Below are 19,082 nucleotides of genomic sequence, written 5' to 3' on the forward strand. Positions count from 1 at the left end.
CACAACCACTGTTAATAGCGACCTATTGGCACAAGCATTTTACATTCAGTGGGAACGGTACTTTGTGTAAGAGACTGAATATTGTGAAATCTGCAATGCTGCTGCAAAATCATTTATTTATTTAATCATAAATTTAAAGCTTCACCTGTCTTACGTGAATAGAAATGGGCTTTTCATTAGATTTCTCCTTTTTAGTCAAATATAGACGTGATATTGGTTAGAACCTAAGATGCAGTCTTGTTTTTTGGAACTAAGCAATTTGGCCGGATGCATGTTTGTGCTGCAACACACATTAAAAAACAGTCTGGCACAGTTGAGATTGCTGGCAATCTTTTCTTTTAATCCCACAAACCCATATGCCGGATATTCACATAGGTAAGATGTCCGCACATGACTATTGTCTAAAGCAGCTCAGGTCAACATTATTAAATTTTTTCGTTAACTGTTTAATTTAATATTCAACATGTTCAAAACCTCATCCACTAATATATTGCGGTTACCAACAACGTACCATATAGTGTAATAGATATATTTGCTGCTACCTGCAATATACCATATGGTTTGTTTGTTATACATTCCCAGAGCAGTGAAACACTATATCTATATGGCATTTTGCATTCTGTGTATGTTCGGCATCAGTAATTTTTGACTTTGGAGATATAATTAATAGGGTCATGGTCCAATCTGATCTACTGGTGGCTAAGTGCCAAGAGACAAACCAAAGTCTGTAGAGAAGATGTGTTAGAGGATTCCAGTCCCACTCCGAGTTCTGGCTGTCCTAACCTACTGAGTTCGTAAGTTGGCCAGTTGTTGACAGGGCATTTGCTGGACCAAGCCTTTTACTCTTTGTTATGCATCAGATGCAGGAGATTTAGTAGAAGACTGCAGTATTTGCCTTTTTGGGGTGCGCTGAGGGGCCCAGGGGCCTTCTGTTTTAATGTATAGGCAGGTGGAAGTGATGTTTGTTTAGGTTTATGTGTGATGGAAAGAACCTTATGAGAATCTGCTATTTTGATATATTGCTCTTTAAAAAGTGTGACACTCTGGCTACAGTGATGGTCAGTTGAAATGATATTGCTATTGAATGGTTTGTGTTTAATGCATTGAAGTGCAAGAGAGGGTACAGAGCATACTGTAGACAAACGGAATGTTTTATACTGAGTGAGGTGTGAAGGTTGTTGTTTGTAGTGGCGAAGTGAGAAGAATGGTGGGATAGGTTGGTAGCTACCATATGAGTGAGAAATGTTTAAGGTTCTGTATGTGCCGGAGATGTGTGGTGGATGGAGGTGGGTGATGAAGTATGTAGCTGACTGGTACGGTATGTTGTTGTGTGATGTGTCGTCGATTTGGTAAGAAAAAGTAGCAGTATGCCAATTGGGTAGGGCAGGCGAGTAGGTTAGAGGGTGGTGGTTATGTGTGGAGTAGGTCAAAACGGGTCACTGTGACTGTGCGAAGGGAGAGAGACTGGGTGAGGAATGGCGCTATTTAAAGCAGGAGAGAGTAAAGTAGGTTGATCAGGATTAAGCAAGAAGTTTGGGTGAGAGAAGGGAAGGAGAGAGGTGGCTGAGAGAAAAAGAGCAAGTGGATCAAACAGTTTTGGGGCTAATAAATCAAATGAATGATAGAAGGGCTGAGCAGAGACGAGGAAAGAGGATTTAGCTGGGGTGTTATAAGGAGATGAGGGAGATAATAGAGCAAGAGGGAATAAAGAGGTGGTGAAAAGAGGCTGAGTGGGAAAGAAAGTCGAGTGGGAAAGAAAGTCAAGTGTGGGGGGGGGGGGGGGGCTGAAAGAGAGACTGAAGGAAGAACACGACTTCTGGGGTTAAGGTTCCAGACCGTCACGTCTCCATCTGGTGAACTATATTCAACCAGAGCAAATTGAGCTAGCGCGCCAGCATAGAGGGCTCTCGAATCCCAAAAACATATGTGACGGTCAGTGAGGGCCTACATACAGCATTGAACATTAAGGCCTTCAGACAGACACTCGCAAAACACCCTCATACGCACCTTCCACCCACTCCAAAGTTGCACAAGACAACCTCTTTGCTCTACAAAACAAATACATTATTATTACTTATCAATTTGTAATGTTGATATTAGGAACTGTAAAATGTATTTCATCAGTCTCTTTTAAACATTACCTGTGATAGGCGAATAGTAAAATTGCCTACACCAGTTAGCCACTAAATATTTTACAACATGAAGGGTCTACCTAACCACACTGAAGTAGTAAAAGTTTGGTTTCAGTAAGTGTGTGCCAATTATGCATGATTCATGTTTTATCACCATTACACACTCATGTATAACACAGTTATTTTAGAAAAACAAAAAGGCATGCCATGTTCGTAACAAAATAAAATAAAAGGACTATCAGCAAACGTGACCAACGTTAGTAGCACTATGTGGGAAAATAGTTCTAAAATAGACAAAAGAATAACTCAATGAACGACCTCAGCCCGATAATTCTGGTACAAATACTTGTGTAAAACTTCAAATTTCATTACAATTCAGATCAGGGTTAGTGCACTTTTACCACACTCATCTTTGATGTTTACCTTTCCTGATTGAGGATCTTGTTTGAACAGGAATCAAAGCTTAATGTGTAACTCTGGACAAACCTTCCTCCCCCTTTTACCTGGTATGTCCCTCTGTTCCAGTGATTCCAGTGCTTTCTGTAGTTCATGGGAACCAAGGACATCAGCTAAAAATATGTGGTGGCCGGGGTTCTCAATACATGTAAATTTATTATGTTTAAAAAGGTTCCTTTGAGCACGTTTATATAACCACTATTGTTTGTTTATTAAGGCTTTTTTATGACATCTTTGACAAGTTGGTTAATTAGTAGGGGTGGAATAGGTGTCCACCCCAAGTAATAAAGGCACTCGCTTGTTAGCTCCAGTCAAAGGTTTCAGTATTTTAAACCCAAGTTCAACCCCATGTAGCTGTGGCACAAAGAAGGAAGGCTTAACTTAATGAAAATGTGTAAACCATTCAGAAGTACCAGAACATTTAAAAAGTAAAAATACCCAAAACAATAACAACTAGACTCCAATTTAGAGGATTTGAGTTGCAGTTAATGAATAAATGACACCAAAAAACATAAATCCAGCAAAATGAACTGGAGATATGAATGTTTACAAATTTAAGTGAAAATGGTGCCAAACAGCGCAAATTGTCAATGGAAGTCAATGGCTGCGGTAGACTGGAACCTAGGTGCGATGTGATGCAGACTATGATGAAGCTGTGGTCGGACACAACAAGTGGATTTGTCCAGCTGAAAAGTATTTAAAGGAACTTAGTCACGTTTTTTAGTTGAAAATCCTCCCTTCGAAGGTAGAAGCTGTAGCCATTGCAGTGAACCCGCAGGTCAGGTACTGGAAGCAGGTTGGACCCACTAATGCTCTGGAGCTTTTCAGTTTTTGGGCGAAAAACTTGTAAGTCAATGCAGAAAGGGAGTTGGTCATTTTTTTTTAGGGGTGCGTAGATCTCTGAGCGGGACAAATATGAAATTCAATAGGACACTGTGGAACTGCAGGTTGGATACAATTTGTGGCAGGGAGCTCTGGACCAAAATTTCTTCAATGTTTCCAAATTTTAGTTTCCAAACTTTATCTGCTGACTGAACAACCACAGGAGTACCTGGCCCCTGGGACCTAAGGGGAAGGAATTTAGAGACTAAGGGTATCAGGCAAAGGACAACAGCTATGTCCAATTCAAGTATAGTTGCCACTGGTCAGCTAGGCCCTTTAAGAAAAAGGCCCATTGAAGCTTGTGTCCATGGAGCTACCCAGAAGGTAAGCCAACTGACCTTTGGGGTCCACTTCTTTGTCTTGGGCACCAGACAGAGCAGTCCAGTCCTCCAGGGAGCCTCTCAGGTCACAGATAGCAGGTACAGACCATTTCTATTCTTCTGCAGGTCCACATAAAGTGTTTCCTTGCTGTGCCATAATTATGCCTGGCACTACCTAGCGAGTTGGGATGATTCCTGGGCACTCCATAACCTATCAGGTAAACGTTCCCGGGGGCAACCCTATCCACTTTTCAGTAGATCCTATTTGCCTTACTGCAAATAGGTGCACAATGCCACGAGCCAGGGTATTTTTAAGGATACAAAAGTCTTTGGCCACACTGAACTTGGGCTCGGAGGGTAGTGGGTGTGTAGGGTAGTGCACTATGGCAATCACTAATGTCCTCCTACATCTAACACCAAAATCCAGTTTGAAGCAAGCCCTGTACCCACAACAAAGTAGGAGAAAGAAGCCTGGTAGGACAAAGGCAGGGACCTACAGAACACATAGGGGATACACAAAAATTAACCTGGCATGCTGTTTTCTTCCTTTCAAGTGTACCAAAGTGTTACATGTGGGTCAAATAGATCAGTTAAGCATGATATGACACTGTAGGATCAACAGGATGCCCACAGCCCCTAAATTGACGATTCTGCAGGAGGGATTTCACACCTCGTTTACACCTCACTCAATGCTGAGGAGAGGCTAATGTTAATAATGGGCTTTCTGAAAGCTCAGGCAGGTATTTATGTTATTTATTTATTGAGTTTTGTATAGCGCGAACTTGGCCCAAAGGTAGCAGCACGCTTTACAGAGTTAGCTCAGCAGCAATTAAACAAGTTACATATAGAGTAAGAAATAATATATAGTAACAGTAAATAAAAGAAGTATACGAAAGACCGTAGAGTATAGGGACGATAGCACGAACCAGACCAGAAGATACCCGAGCGCTTAACCAGTTATCATAGCAGCAATTACATGAAATACACAAGGAGTAACAAAAAAATTATAACAGAAGTATATAAGAGAAGTATAATCTAGACAGTAGGATATGTGGACGATATAGTTCTGAGATAGTTATGGTAAGTTCTTGCGAAGGTGAGGAGAATATGCACAGTTTTCCCCCGCTGAGGTAGCAATGCTCACCCTTATATGGAGGGTGAGGGGTCAGGGCATCAGGCCAGACAGATGGTTTACAGGGGAGGGTTTAAGTATTTATTGAGAAGAAGTTGTTTGAGTTTCTTCCTGAATTGAGGGAGTCACACAGAGATGTCACGCAGCTCCTGAGGCCGCGAGTTTCAGATTCTGGGAGCGCTGCTGGGGAAGGAGCGGGTGTGAGATATTTCATTCTTAAATTTGGGCGGAATCAGGAGTAGACTGTTAGAGCTTCGAAGAGGTCTCTTTTGGCTGGCTTTTGATAGTTAGTGAGGTAGACTGGCTTTTCCATGTGGAGAGCTTTGTGGGTTATGCAGGCAGGTTTAAGAATATATCTTGCCTCAATTGGTAGCCAGTTGAGTTTCTTGTGAGTAGGAGTGATGTGCTCAAAGCGACTCTCCTCCAACAATAGTCTGGCATCTGCATGGAGTGTGGCTTTCAACGGGGCAAAATGTGTTTTTGGGATGCTCGTGAGCATTGCGTTACCATAATCCAGCTTGGAGAGGACCAAGGATTGCACAACAGTCTTTAGGTCTTCGATGGGGATGAAGGGCTTGATTTTATTAAGGTGCTTCAATGTGTAGCAGGCACTTTTAGCTGATGGCTCTTTCATGGCCAGGTTTCTGTCAAATGTAATCCTCAGAGACTTGACAGAGTTGGAGCTAGATAGTTTATAGTTTAAAGCAGTGAGGTTGTCCAGCCACAAATCAACGGGAAAAGACATTCGGTTGGACGAAGAGGAAGGAGATCAGTTTTGTTGGGGTTGAGTTTAAGATGGTTTTCGGTCAGCCAGGTTTGAACCGTGGAGAGAGTGCTGTTTAGGTGCTGGATGTCTTTAACTGACAAAATGTTTAAAAAAAAAAAATACTTTTATTTGCATTTTGCTCAAAACAAGAAACAAAAGAAAGCCGAGTTTGTTCGGTTAAAGTCCAACAAAGGCATACATACACAGTCTTCATCGCACCGGATCCCCCATCATCATCATCCCTTTGGGCATCTAGTGGTTGTATAACTCACCCTTTTGCCAGTTGCCCCTGCGCCGTGGCATGAATCCTCTCGGTCTGGAATGGTCGGGGACAGGCGGGTCGTCCTCCTCCTCTAGAGGGAATGTAAGATCCTCTGGACGGCCCTCTATTGCTCCCCCAGCCCTCCATCCAACCCATAGTATACCCTCCATTCCCCCCTATACCTTACAGAACTTTCTCGGGCAACCCATCGCCTTGTATGTGACCCTCTCTGCCGCCATGTACATGTCCATTCCCATTTTCCAGTCTTTGAGCTGAGGCTGCCACTCCTCATGATCCAGCTACGTCCCGTTTTGCCACCACCAGAGCTAACATGGCAAAATTGAGCTGCGGGCGGCCCAAGTCTACATCTCCGGGAATGCCCAGCAGTACAAATTTAGGGTCCAACAGTAGTGTCTCACCTACTACTTGGCCCAGCTCCCCTAAAATTGCTTCCCAGTAGGTCTGTATGACGGGGCAGCCCAAGATGGTATGGTAAAAGTCTCCCTGTGTCTGTCCGCATCTCAGGCAGTTCGGGTCACTAGCACGGCCCATGCGGTGAAGCCGGGCTCTGTCGTAATAGACCCTGTGCAGAACCTTGTATTGAATGAGACAGACGGGATTTAAATCGCCACTTTGCGGTGGTACATCAAAGCTGCCTCCCAATCTATATTTTCAAGTGTACCTAGATTAAGTTCCCAGGACTCCCTCAGTCTCCCCAGCTTGTCTGGCGCATTATTATTCAAGGTCCGATATGTTAGCGAGACTGCCTTACTAAGTACATGTTCTGGTAGTAAGCGTCCCTCCAGTGGTGCGTACTCCAGCAGCGAGGAGGATAATGAACCCTCTGCCTTCCAGGCATGTCGTTGTTGTGTATATTTGATAAATTGAGAGGTGTGCAACCCGAAGTCTGCCTGCAACGCACGGAAGCTTTTGAGGTTTACCCCTGGCTAGAACATCCCCTAAAGTAGAGATGCCAATAGCATCCCATCCCTCGAAACTCCGCAGTTTGTGAATTTCTTTTAACCAAGGACAATGCCACAGGGGCGTTTGCTTCGTAGGCTTGCGTTCCCAGCCCAGTGCATTCGAGGCCCTGTCCCATACCTCTAGCATGACCTGTGTGGCTGGGAGAAGTCTTCCCCTGTCCCTCCCCCGTAGAGATAATAAATGAATGTACAGTTTGCCATAGTGTCTCTTTCTAGCCTGTACGTGGGGTGGTCTGCCATGGCGTGGAGCCAGTCATTCACTGAAGTGAGGTGTTCCACCCAATAGTAGGCCTCTATATCGGGCAGCGAGATGCCCCTATTGTACCTGTTGCGATATAACGCGGACAATGCGATTCTCTGCTGTTTTCCGAGCCAGAGAAGAGAACGGAGCTCAGCATCTATTGCCTGGAAGGTTTGCCGGGGGAGAGGGAAATATTCATTCTGGAGGGCGTAGAGAAAACAGGGCAGGGTAATCATTTTAAACATAGCCGCCAGTCCTAATAGTGAAGGAGACGGATTTCCATCTCTGTGCCTCTGATACGAAATTGGTTATGACCCACTGGATATTTTTCTGGTATAAAAGTTTTCTATCTGTGGTAAGATAAATCCCTAGATACGTAAATCGAGCATGGGCTTTCTGTAGGGTCCCAGGGAGAGCAGGCCAGGAGGTTATGGCTCCTGGGGTACAGATGACTGATTGTGCCAGTTTATGGCGTAACCGGAGCATGCCCCGTAGAGTTCCATAACGTTAAGCAGAGCGGGGATTGTGATAGGCGGTGGGTAATGTAAAGCAGGATGTCATCCGCATAAAGCAAGGCCAGGATAGTCGCCAATATTTTCACCTCCATATTAAGAAGGGAGATGGGGCGGTAGGACGCACAGTCCGTGGGGGGGCTTCCCCTGCTTGTGGATAGGTATGGTTGTGGCCATTCTCAGATCCAGGGGCAGGATTCCCTCTTGAGAGGCGTCCTGGAAAAGTTGCACGAGGTGTCTACCTATGAGATCAGCGCTTTTCTTGTAGAACTCTGCAGGGAGGCTGTAAGAAAGTGGCTCTGTATATACTGCACCAAAGTAAGGTTCAGTGTGCACAGAGTCCACAGTCCCCAGAGGTTTGGCAGAGGCTAAAATTAGATATAACCTTCCTCTCCAAAGTGGTAGCTTGGTCGAGCAGTAAGGCAGTATCAGAGGACAGTGTAAAGCATTTGTTGTACACACTCAGTCAGCAAATGGTCTCACACTCAAGTACTGAACTCTAGGCCAATGGTTTGTATAAAAATATATCGTTGTTTTATTTTAGAACCACAAGTAGGTATCAAAATATACTTTCTCAGAATGAGATGCTTTAGTTAAATACTTTCAATAGGCAACAGACCTTTGAATACAATAGTTACAGTTGTTGCAATAGGCAACACAATTCAAACACAATTATAACATTGAGCTCAATGGGAATTTCTAAGTAAATGCAATTAATTACTTTTTGGATTACTTTGCTAACCACAGGACTGGATCCTGGATTCAGTCCTGGGACATTCCCTGGAAACAGGTGAGTAAATACGTTTTGGTTACAGGTATGAGTTTTAAGGAATATTATTGTATTTCAAAAGTTGACAAACTTTTTCCCATAGAATCACCAATGTTATCCTATGGGAGGAAATTCGCTTAGCAGGTAAGTAGGGTTATCGTTACTTTTTCTTACTCAGTGCTGGATCCTGGATTCAGCACTGGTGTATCTCCTGTAAACAGTTGAAAGAAATCGTTTTTGTTATACAGGCGATTTTTAAGAAAATTTGTTTGTTTAAAGAAATCGACACTTAGAAGAATTTCTGGCAAAAACCAGGCAATGTTATCCTATGGAGGAAAATCAACTTATCGGTAAGTACAGTTGTAATTACTTTTCAGGGTCAGTGCTGGCACCAAGATCCAGCACTGGGATCTCTCCTGATAACAGGTGAGTAATTTCGTTTTCGTTGATCGGCTGATTTTTAGTTAATATTTTAAAGTTTCAAAACTCAACACTTAGAAGGATTTCCAAGTGAAACCAGTCAATGTTACCTTATGGAGGAAAAGTGAGTTATCTGCTTTTGGGTAAGTACTCGACGAACAAAGGCTGCAAGATCGGGGACGGAGATTCTTCAGGTGCGACCACCACTTCAAGAGGTAAGTTGGGAAGCTGTAGGTTAGGTAGGCACCCAAGAGCTGGCCACAGGGGGCCGCAGGGCACCGGGTGCAGGGGTGTCTTTTCGCGTCGGGAAATCTTACCCTCCGCTGGTCACAGTTGGAGGGGTCCCTGGTTCTGAGGCTGCAGGCGTCGTCAGGAGCGTCAAGGAAGGTCCTTGGGTGCTGGATTCTGGGTCACAGTCGCCGGTGGGATGTCCTCGTGGTCTTTGTCCACTCAGGCACAGGCCGGGCTCGGCAGGTGCAGTGTGTGCAGGGTTCGCGGTTCCTGGCTGGTGCCAGGGGTTGTTGCTTGTTGTTCAGCAGGACCACTGCTTGTGGGAGTCGGTCTTTTAGAGTCCCAAGGCAGTCAGGTCCTCCGGGGTTTTCGAGGTTGCTGCCCACTGGAGACGCCGGGTTATAGCAGGAGCAGGTTTGAGGGTTGACAGGCCTGTAGGGCTGGGGCCAAGTAAGTTGGTTTTGTCCTCTTGTTAGCAGCTGCATGGCAGGTCTTCTTTCTTCTTGTTGTTCTTGCTTGTTTCGAATTCGGGATGTGAGGAAGGAAGGTTCAGGGTGCCCCTAGATACTAAATTTAGGGGCGTTATAGGAAGGTAGAAGTCAGGGACCAATGGGTCCCTTCCCTGGGGTGGGTACACCCCCTAGCCTGCCACTCTCCTGTGGGAGGGGGGCAGGAGCCTAGTCCTGATTGGGTAGGGCTCCCCATCTTCAAGATGGCGAGAGCCCGGGGTTGTGCTTCACCTCGCCTCCCCCACCTGAGGGGTGGGGTTGGCAGAGGCTGGCACACCCCCTTTCCTCACTTAGGTTTTCCTGCCGATATTCCTGGCAGAGAGGGGGTCAGAACCGGTGGGGACCAGTTGCTGAGTACAGCAAGTGGCTTGGAGAAGCTCACGAAGGTGGCATGCCTTTGAAGCTTCCCCTGCCCATCCTGGGGGAGGAGACCTAGCACCTCGCCCAGGATGTGCATTGTTGCAGGCCCACGAGAGCGGATGGCTCTCTACCCAGGGGTCCAGCAACATGTCTGCTGGGTGGCAGCCAGGGCACACTCAGGCAAAGTACATCAGCAATTCAGCAAAAAGTGGGGGCATACCATGCAAGAAAGATGGCACTTTCTCACAGAAGCCGTTTGGGCCCGGGGTGTTCCCAAGACGTAGTCTAGTTATGGCCATTTTGATTTTGTCTACTGTTATGTCCGAATCTAGGCCCTCCCTTTCAGCTTTGTCCAATGATGGGGTTTGGATGCCCATCAAATAGTCGTCTATGGCCGCAAGTGCCCTCAGGTCGCGGGCTTCGTAGAAACGCTGATAGTAGTACGCAAATGTCAGTACTATCTGTATATCTTGTGTCTGTGTAGTTCCTTGGGAGTCAACCACGCTCTCTACCCAACGAGCTTCCCTCTCTTTACGGCTAAGCCAAGCCAGGAGCTTTCCTGATTTGTCGCCCATGTCGTACAGCCTGTGCAATGTCGCTTGGGCCTGTGTCTTGGCCTCTTGCGTGGCCAGAGCCCTATATTGGTGTTGTGCGTCCATTCACTGCCGCAACACCTGCGGATCTCTATGAATGAGGTGCCGTCGTTCTAGGGTAAGAATCTGGGTTTCCAATGTGGTGAGTTCTACCTACGCTTTCATCTTTTCCCAGGCTCTCCGGTCTGGGCCCTGTCCCGCAGTACCGTTTTACAGACTTCCCATAACGTGACCCCAGATTGCACCGAGCCCAGGTTTTCTGCAAAGAAAACCTTAGTGTCCGCCCGGAGACCCTGGAGCACCTCTTTATTCTATAAGTCCCACGCCGCTAATCTCCAGTCCCCCCACCCAGTGCAGGACCTCTCTCCCACTCGAACATATAGGGGCGAGTGATCAGACAACCCCCCGGGGCCTTGTAGTCTGCATCATAGATGTCCTGGATAGCTCCCTGGGGGAGGAACACATAATCTAATCGTGAATGGACCCTGTGTGCCCCAGATTAATACGAGTACTGTTGAACCTCTGGGTGCAGATGTCTCCAGACATCCACCTGACGCAGAGTATTGGCCAGGTGGGCTAATTGTGTAACCGGGGGGAGGGAGCCTGAGTGGTCCTGAGGGACGTGAATCACGTCGTTAAAGTCACCCCCATGATGTGTGTCGATCCCGGTGTTTCCAACAATATGTCCCGTCACCCCGTGTAGGGTCCTGGTCTGCAGCTTCGGCGGGGCATAGACCGAGAGGATAGTGACATTCCCCCTCCCCATGTCCCGGTCACACCCACACAGGTTCCCTGAGGATCTATTCATGTCAGTGTGATCCGGAAAGGCGGTGACTTTTTATTCAGGATGGCAACTCCTCTAGTACCCGAGGAGTATCCCGCATGTGCCAGTACCATATAGGCCCACGTGTGAGAAACCCACACTTTGTGCCCTTGAGATGGGTTTCCTGCAGGAGTACCACATCTGGGTGAGAACGTTTTATAAATGCCAACACTAGTCCCCTCTTAATTTTGTCGCCCAAACCGTTAACATTCCAGGTAAGCACTGTAACGGGGCTAACTGTCGGACCCATCACGATCGATTATTGTGTATTGGTGCGCCACATGTGCGTGGGTGATAAGATAATACCCTATCCGGGAAATGTGGGGATTGTGCACGTTCTCCAACCTCTGTGACTGTACCTCAGCGAAAAACATAATGAACCATAAAAACTACAACATAAAAGCAAACCCCTTACTCTCAGCCCCCCACCCTACCTCCCTGCTCCCCAGTGTCACTCCCCTTGCCATGCGCTCGAGATGGTGTCTAAGGGCGGTAGAGGTCTGCAAGTTCAAACTCCTGCAGCGACTCCAATGAAAACCAAGAAAAAGTCCAGCGGCCAAGGACTGGATGTGCAGGAAAGGGGAGGGGAGGGAAGAGTCAGGTAAGGAAAAGAAAAGCTGGAAAAGGAAAAGCAGGAGAAAGGGCTGTTCAAAGTCCACGTTTATGAGCAGTCCCAGCCGCTTGCCTGCAATGAAAGGGAGCACTTCAAGCACTCAGCAGGGGACGCCGTCTATATATCCCAGGAGAGGGGGGGGGAGGGGGGGGGGGGGAAGTGTCCAATCAGCAGTCTCCGTCGTGTTATTTGTGATACCATGGCCAGTTCCATAGGCTCTATATTCAGGATTGTGAGTCGGGAGGATCCCCCTGCGTTATCAAAGTTTCTGTCTCCGCATCTTGCTCCATTGCCACTATGGCAGCGGCCAAGGAATGCAAAGAGGGGTCATCCTCACCTTCGTCTCCTGACGTGCTTCCTCTAGTGTCTGTCTCGGTGTCAGGTCCAGGGTGATCGGGGAGGCCAAGAGTGCGTGAGCCCGCCGACAAGCGAGATTCCAGCAAGCGGCCACTACACGTCCGGATCCTGCCGCTGCCCCTTGATGCATAGGGCGTCACCTCTTGCAGACGGGTCCTCCGGGAACCCCGGGGACGGAGTGTTCCATGACGGTCCAAGGATTGCGGAATGTTCTCCGCCACTGGTTGACTTTGGCGCGGTAGGCTCTCCTGTTGCTTTAAGACAGGCCTTTCCGCTATCCACTGCCACGCTTCCTCCAGCGTTTGGAAGAAGTAGGTCTTCCCTAAGTATAACACTTAGTGTTGCGGGGGAACAGGAGCATATATTGGATTATGCGCTCACGAAGCTTCGCCTTTACCGAATCAAAGGTCCGTCTTTGCTTCTGAACCTCCCTACTATAGTTCGGGAAAATCATTATACGTGTGTTATTGTGTCTGATTTCTCCGATTTTCCTAGCTTCTTGAAGGATCGTGTCCCTGTCTAGGAAGTTCAGCAAACGTGCTATAACTGGCTGCGGCTGCGCCCCCAGAGGCGGCCGCGTCATCAGGCCTTTTCTATGAAGAAGCAAGCGGAGAACAAGTCTGTCAGGAAGGTGTGGCAGAGCCAAGAGTGATGAAATTCCATCATATTTGTCCCTTCAATGCCTTCTCTAAAGCCCACAAAGCGGAGGTGGTTGCATCTTGCCCTGTTTTCCGCCTCGTTGACTCGCCACTGTAGATCCTTGGTCAAGGGTCTGAGGTCTGCCCTGCCCTTATGGAGGTCCTGAAGGGCGTCTTCAGCCTCACCCAACCTGGTCTCTGATTCTGTGACCCTGGCCGCCAGGTTTCGGAGGTCTTGCCTCAGGAGCGTCACCTCGGTGCCCACCTCTCCTATCTTTCCCTCCAATGCCGTCCTAGAAGACTGGATCGCCTGGAGAAGGGTGTCCATGTCGATGCGAGCAGCCGGCCTTTCCTTCGGGGAGGGGGGTGATTACCTTTGTGTAGCGGCCCATTCTGCGCTGTCGCGGCGGCTTTGAGTCTTTGTCCTTGCCCATAGTCGTAGCTCTCAGGAGTGGGGCCCTCGGTGCAGAGCGTCAATGTCAGGGTCCAGCGCTACAGCGGTGGAGCCCAACCCCACACCACCTCTACACGCAGCGATCATCCTAGGCAATCCCAGACCGCCGGGCCCCTCGCTGTCCCAGCTGTGGGCTGTACGTTCCCACCAGGTTATGCTCGCTCCGGGTTCCAGGCCCTCCAGCCGACTCCAGAGAACAAAGGCGCCCCGCAGTGTCATCCCCGCACGTCCTCAGGGGCCCAAGGCATTCAGGGCAGCTCAGGTTCAGCAGGGGCACCCCCCCCCCCCAGGCGACACGGCAGCCTAGGAAAGGGCCGACCCCACCGGTACGGCGAAGCGGGGGGGGGATGTGTAGAGGCGTCCTCCCAGCACCGCCAGGGGCCAGGTCTCAGCAGGCTTTCAGGTCGTATGGGCAGGGGCACCCTCCAGCGCAGATGCTCAGCCCAGCTCAGACCCCAGGTTGCAAAAGAAAAGGAGGGGAGGGCAGGAGGAAGACGAAGGCACAGTCTCCGGGAGGAGGGGGCCACAAGCACACCAGGGGCCTTCTACGGCCGGTGCTTCACTCCAATCTGTCTCGCCCTTTCTGGTCCGAAACCCCAGGCCTCGCTACCGGGCGCCGCAGACTCCCACGGTCGCCCGGCTTACCTGGGGTCGCTGCACGATGCAGCGCGCCTCGGTCTCCGCGCCAGGCCGTAGGCCTCCGGTAGTAGGACGCATCTCCTCCGTGGAGCCGATCAGCCAGAGGCCACTTCCACGGGTGCAACACTGTCCAGCCGCACACCGGGCCTCAGGGGAAGAGCCCCCACTTCAGCTCCCCGTCAGGGCTCAGGGAAGAGGGCACACGCGGAGGCCGATAGTCCTCTCGATCAGGTCCCCAGGGCTCCGTAGCGCAGAGGAAAAGGTCCGCAACTGCTCAGGGTCTCGCCGGTGCCATTTTGCCAGTCCAGGCACAGCGTCTCTCCGAGACCTGGATCGGCGAGTCCAGGGCAAGAAACTGCTCCCAGGTCCTCCTCGAGTGCAGGTAGGGTGTCAGCAACGCCTAGGGGTGCAGAAGAGGTGTTCTCCGAGCCTTGAAACTGCCGGAATTAACGTCGGATGATGCTTTCTGCCAGAGCTTGGCGAAAGCGCGTCTTACACGGCCATGCTGCTGGCCACGCCCTAACTGACAAAATGTTAATGTAGAGCTGGGTGTCATCTGCTTAGAGATGATAGGCAGACTGGCTTGTTTCAGGTTCACTGCAAGGGGTCCATATAGAGGTTGAATAGGGCAGGAGACAGGATTGACCCTTGTGGAACTTCTTGTGATACTGATGTTGCTTTTGAGGTGTAGTTGTTTAGTTTAATTAGCTGTAAGTGTTGGTTCAGGAAAGAAGCAAACCACTGAAGGACAGTTCCATTGATGCCTTTACGCTGTCAGAGTGCGTTTAGGAGGATGTCATGGTTCACAGTTTCAAAGGCAGACTGAGGTCCAGGAGGACTAGGTGGCAAGCATAGCTTCCATCCAGAGATCTATGAAGGTCGTCTACGGTGTTCAATATTGCAGTCTGTTTTACTGCAGCCTTTCCTGAACCCAGATTGGAAGGGGTCACGCAGAGGGTATTTTTCAATATAATTGTTAAGTTTGCAAGCACACATTTTCCGATGGTTTTGGCAAGGAGAGGGAGGTTAGTAATAGGCTTGTAATTGTTATGGTCATTCTGGTTGGCATCCGCTTTTTTTGAGGGGGGTGACTTAGCTGAGTTTGAGGGAGATCGGCATGAAGCCGTTCAATAAGGAAGAGTTAATGATTTTGGTCCATGCAGGAAAGATGATGTGGGGGGAAGGGGTCGGACATGTGTGCCAACGAGTCATTTGAGGACTTCTTCAGGGATATGGTCGAATTCAGTTCAGGATGCATCATTAGGTCTCGCCTGACCCAGCGCATGCGCTGGTCTAGCGAGACATTTAGTAGGTGGGTTTAGAAAGCGCTACCCACCTTTTTGTGCTGGCGACAAGCTACAGTGCACAATGGCGTGCACAGCTGCTCCCCGCATTCCCCCATCCCTTCTCGGCCAGCCATCCTGCGCCAGCCTTCAGCACCATACCCCTCCCCCCCCGCTGCTGCGTGCGCATCCCTAGTGAGCGTCATCGCGATCACTTTCGCTTTTACAGTGATCGCGATGAGGGATTGTCAGTGTGAGACCTCACGCCAGCACACAATCTACCTTCATTTTTGCTCTCTTACCTCCAGCACCTCTCAGTCCGACAACCAGCTACGACCCAATACTGCCACAGAGTACACTTTACACTCTGACTGCCATTGCTGCTGTTGTGTCCTACCCACTGATTGGCACCCTGTGGAAGAAGGGCTACACTGCTGTGCCTGTCGACTCTGGCGCGGCTCCGCCAACCGAAATCATCTGTTTTCGTTTCACAAGCCAATTCCACCAACTGGAAGAAATGCCCCCTTGAACTCCGAGAATTTTGACGAATAATAGTTCGCCATGCATCAGGAAAGCCGGTCATATACCAATCAGACATATCTATTAGCTGAAGGGGGCGGGTCGATGCCAGAGCAGGATTGCGTCCATTCGTAATAGAAACGTCACTCTTGAAATGGGTCCTTTTACCGGCGTTCGTGGAGAAGCACAGCAGCGAGCGCCATCTTCGAACGACTTGAGTGGTCCCATTTACCGCAGTATGCATATAAATACAGCGCTGACATCACCGACTTACTCTAAAGTTTAAACTCGAATGGCAATTTTTTTTTTGCCTGGCTCTACGGCATTGTTGTCCGCAAAAAAAACAAATTCTACATACAGTGGACCTTTTGTCACGAGTGACTATTTTACGTATGAGAAGTACATTACATCCAAGTCCCTCAACCCAATCATTAATGGGGATTATTAAGACTCACAGGACGGGGAATCAAACGTGAATGTTTTAACTAACTGACCCAGCCTCAGCTGGGTGCTATAAGAAGACAGCATCCCGATAGTGCCTCTAGTACTGGTTCGTGGGATGAGGACATGGATTGCTGAGGGTTAGCATTTACAACCTCCAACATGTAACAACGTTTTTCTCCCTGTCTTCAATAAACCAATCAGTAGATTTGTAGAGTGCTTGTGTCATCCGTGAGGGTATCCCCGCGCTGTCTTGGGGTGAACTTTAGGTTTTTTTTGTGTGCATATTTTATATAGCGCGAACTCGACAAGAAGGTATTGGAGCGCTTTACATGAGCACCGGTTAAGTTACACATTCAGGCACGGGGAGATTAAGTGATTTGCCCAGCATGACAGGACGTGGACGCGACCCAGAGGCTCCAACCCTGGTTTCCAGTACCAAAGTCGGCAGTCTAGCCGACGGACCCCATCCTCTCCTAGTACCATCATGCGTGCTGTGGGGAGTATGGACATGATCCCTAAACTGTTTAAAGTAAGCCTAATTGTTTAGATGCAGTTGATTGACAAATACGTGACCTATTTTGCTGCAGTCTGAATCAGCCATATGTCATTTTAAAAATAATGAACCCCTTGGTTTAAGTTTTAGGGTGGCTTTTGATTACCTTTTGTGTGCCTGAATTTCTGCATACAGCTTAATTATTTCTCTTCTCCTACAATCATTTGATTGGGCGTTGTTTTGTGTAAAGAGGTGGAAAATCAATGCAAAATTTCAGAAATTATGGAAATCAAGATCATGTTTTTGTAGAACCACATGCCGTTATCTCTCAGAAAACTACTGAGGGGTTTCTTTTGTAAGTTCTGTGGTATGCAGCACTGAGAAAGGCATTAGACAGACTGAAAATGGGTGGTTGAAGTTTTGGGTATTATACTTAAGTTGCCACAAAAGCAATGTCCTTTCTACAACTTAACCATTAATTCAGATAGGCAGTGGGGGCTAGTAGATTTGAAAAGGGGTGAGGCAGAAATTTTATACCGGAGTATAACGAGCACACTTGAACTACAAAGGTGAGTGCAGTGGGGTTTCACGGGCAAGTACACCCAACCACCAACTAAACATGCATTGGCATAGCCAATAGGTCTCGCCTTTGGGACTTAATAAGTATTTAGTTATGCAGCACAATATCCTTGGTGCAACAACATCAACTGTTGCATGGCTAAACACTTATAAGGTCCCAAAAGCGAGACCTATTGGCTATGCCAGTGCTTGTTTTTCAATTGCAAGGGGTTGCGGTTTGTGTTCTGGATGGCTGAGAGTGGGTGCGTTCGGGGAGGCAACCATTAGTAGGATGTAAGGTCTGGATGGACCGTCTTTGCTAAGGCGGGAGCATCTTCGGTGTTGGGTGGGGAGGAGCATGGGTCAAGGGAGAGTTCAATGTTAGATATTCTTTCAGAGACGGATGTTGTGAACTCTTCACTGCGCTTGGTAGAATCAATAATTGAGTGTCGAGGGAAATAGGAGGTTTGCTGTTTGATGATGTTGAAGAGGTCTTTAAATCTGTTCCTAGACTAGTCAAGCAGAAATCGGAAGGACAACTATTTTTCTCTGAAAATGTGTTTTTTTTTGTATTTTAGGCGTTAGGGTGGTGTGAGAAAATGGGGTTCTGTTGCAGTACCTCCCGACTTTTTGCCTGGCTTTTGATGCAACTTTGACTGTAGAGTACTGGGTCTCTGCTGTCCAGGTTCCCAGTACCAGTGTTCTTTCCCTAAGACTGTTACACAATTGGCCCTTCAGGTCTCCTGTAAGTCCCTAATAGTGCCTGGGTACGTAGGGCACTGGGACTGAAGAGGGTCACCTAGGGACCTCTCACCTAGGCCATGCAGACTGCCACAGCAGCATGCATGGCCTGGTGCAGACAAAACAACAAACTCGACATGGCACACTGCCTGTGTGCCATGTCAACTAACAATGCCTAAGGTATAGGTAAGTCACCCATCTAGCATGCCTTACAGCTCTATGGCAGGGTGCACTAAACCACAGGTGTGGGCATATCTGCACAAGCACATATGCCCCTATACTATTTAAGTCTATTCTTAGATATTGTAGGTGCGAGGGAAGCCATAGAGTACATGGGCTGGAAACTCGACAACTCGAATTCCACAGCACCATGATGGCTTCTCTGAACACCGGAGTGTTTTGTACCAAACTACTCCTCTCAATAAACCCACACTGATGCCTGTGTGGGAATTATTGAAACATGTACTCGGAGGTGCCCCCTGAAAACCTTCCAAGCCTGATGTGGTCACAGACTGGCTTTAGGCAGCCTGTCACCACCAGACATGTTTCCGGATCCCTGGTCGAGACCCCCGCTCTTTGGAACCAGAAACAACGCACATCCTGGCCGGAGGCGTCGCACCTCTGGATGTTCTTTGAGGATTTTGTATTTGAAGGTCTTGGCGGCGTGTTTGAAGAGATTTCGCAGAAATGTAATGCTGTATGAGTTGGGGGCGTATCTTTCCATGACCGTGCTGCGGTGGGACACTGACCCAGCAGTGGGCTCCTAATTTTGATGTGATACTCAGAAGTTGCATCTATGATTGTAGGGTGTGGAGAGCACAGATAGAAGAGGAAGGGCACCTTTATCAGTAGCAAAGAACAGCTACTCCTTGACCCGCAATGACAACAGTGATTTCCAGTGTTTAGTTCCCCTGCTTGTTTTTTCCTTCTTTTCTTCCCCCAGAAGTATTAA

At 48.2% G+C, this 19,082-nt stretch overlaps 1 protein-coding gene across 1 annotated transcript in view; it reads right to left on the reverse strand.

Moving 5' to 3' along the window:
* The window catches only part of TIMCC (TIM double twin CX3C motif chaperone), a 34,808-nt gene that overhangs the window by 1,924 nt on the left and 13,802 nt on the right, over positions 1 to 19,082 (reverse strand). The window lies entirely within an intron of this gene.

Source organism: Triturus cristatus, chromosome 11, assembly GCF_964204655.1.
Source record: "Triturus cristatus chromosome 11, aTriCri1.1, whole genome shotgun sequence".
Lineage (NCBI taxonomy): Eukaryota > Metazoa > Chordata > Amphibia > Caudata > Salamandridae > Triturus > Triturus cristatus.